Below are 2644 nucleotides of genomic sequence, written 5' to 3' on the forward strand. Positions count from 1 at the left end.
CGCATACTCCATTTTTCACTTCACCAAATAGTATCCCTGTTTTTACAGTTTGAAGTTAGTTTAGGGTTTTATTGTTTAGATTTCCAATTAGTGTATATATAATGAATTTATATTATTAAATCAATTACGGTTGTGTTAGTTTAATAATCTGAGCTTGAATTTGGATTAAGCTTATATTTTATTCTTATTTTTCTTTTTATATGGAATTCGATTAAATCTAATTTATTACATAAAATAATAGCAAGATATAACTTAAGGGTTCGTTCGGTGTTTACTAAATGAGTATATTTTAGGAGAAAACTGGACAATAATGGCAGTTTGGTGTTCCGTAAATATTTATGTATGGCCCTCGATATGACCAATGGCCTGCACTATTCCTTTTCACTTTCGACATAAATAATTAATGATTTCCACTTGATTTTGTATATCTGCTCCGCTACAGTGGAAGCAAATTTGAGTGCAAGATTACCAAATTGACCCGTGAATTTTTCATTTCCTCCCATCCTCAAAGTGTTGTCATTTAGAGATGTTGTTTCTTTGATTCTCAGTTTCTCTCGCCACCGCTGTCTCAGGTAACCGTCGATCTCTCACCACGTATATAATCACTTACAGAAAGCTATTGTATCACTCTTTAATGTCGTCGCCGAAGAAGCACCGGAAATTAGGGAGCCATGACAAGAGCAGGAAGGAAGGGGAGGTCGTCGCACGATCTAAGAGGCGGCTGCCTCGCGGCGGAGATTTCGCCGAAGCTGGCGAAGTCACGAAACTGCTTCTCCACGTGACTATTCAGAGGAGCCTCGGCGCAGTAAGAGTGGTAATGCCGCCGGGGGCGACGGCGGAGGATCAGATCGTCGCGGCGCTCCGGCAGTATGAGAAGGAGGCGCGGCTGCCTCTCGCGCGTCTATATGTGATTGGGGTAGTCAGTGGAAATTGTAAAAAATGTCAGGGATATTATTGCCCATCCACTAGCGGGTATATAGTGAACCCGACCCATAAAGTCAATTAGTGATGTTCATTTCGTGTAAACCAAACGTGGAGGAATAATACCAATGTGGTGGGGTCACCCACATTCATCTCCTTCCATAATTATTTATGCCAAATGGAAATGTGCACATTCGAACGAGCCATAAGATTAAATTGTTTGATTATTTAGTAGGAGGGAATTGACTATGACTAATTATCACATGAGGGTGTGGTCAATTGCTAACTATAACTAATTTAAAACCATAAGATTTGTAGAGATCTAGTGGTATATAAATTATCATTTGTAATTTCCTTTTATTACTATAGGGGGTGTTCGGTTGCCAAGCTTAAATCTCATGATTAAATATGTATCATGTTTGGTTCATAAAATTGAACCATACAACTTAATCATAGATGGATAGTCTCATGATAATTAGTCATAACATCCTCCTTCCAACTAAAACAATATCACAACTTAATCCTAGATGGATGGTCTTATGATATTAGTCATAGTGTATCAAATATATCAACACGATTCATTGAATATGTAACATTGACATTGTATATATATTATATTGACATATTGTGACAGTTATATTGACATCGGAACACATGCAATTGAGATCTCGTCAGAACCCTTATAAAATTATCTTTAATTTAATATATGTTGTGTCAAAATATAATTAAAAGTGAACAGTTATAATCATTTAAAGTTTTGAGATATTTTTTAAGAGTTAGTTATAACTATTTTTTGTTAATTGTCATTAATACCCCGTTGATATTCGTGGCTGGATGATCTTGTGTCTTGATTTAATGATCCAATGTATATCATGTAGTTGTATTTAGCAATTTAATATAGAGTTAGTAATATAACACACCCCTTATCACATGACTATCGATCTCATGAACTAAACATAATACTACATCCGTCCCACAAGAATATGCACTCTTTCATTTTTTGTCCGTCCCACAAGAATATACACTTTCTAATTTTGGAAAATCTTTTCACTCTAATGAGGTGGGATCCATTATCCACTAACAATACTTTAATTAATTTTTTCTCTCTACCTCTCGTAAGTCTTATTTTTTCCAATTTTGTATTAAAACTCGTGCCGAACTCAAAGTGCATATTCTCTGGGGACGAAGGAAGTACAAATTTAAGCATGGGATATAATCTTGCACATCGAACATCCAATTAGTTGTTGAGAGTGCAAGAGTTAATATAAAAAAAATTCAGGGTGAGGTGCTTTCTGGAATATTTGGAAACTTATGGACTCAATGTGAGATGAAGTTCCAGATCGGGGTACATCTTATATTTTCAGGACTTTGTTGGGGTCAGGATGAGAGGGATCGGGGTCGTTTGTGTTATAACCGAGAAGTACGTGGGTTAAATTTAAAAAATCATTACCTTAAATAGCCTAGCCGCTAAAAAAATATACGAAGAGCTCATGTTCATTACGGTAGCGGAGTTGAAGGCAGAATATGCTTCAGCAGAATTGAAGGCAGCGGAGATGAGGGCGGCGGTAATGTGGGAGGATGAGAATGCTGCCGATTTTGCGGCGGCGGCATAGTTAAGAGTAGGCATATGCCTTTCTTTATTATATGCTTTAATATTATCAATATGCAAAGCTATTCAAACTATTGGTCCCAATTCGTATATTCTACTCAAGACTCAAAATGT

This window comes from Salvia splendens, chromosome 6 (genome assembly GCF_004379255.2).
Source record: "Salvia splendens isolate huo1 chromosome 6, SspV2, whole genome shotgun sequence".
NCBI lineage: Eukaryota > Viridiplantae > Streptophyta > Magnoliopsida > Lamiales > Lamiaceae > Salvia > Salvia splendens.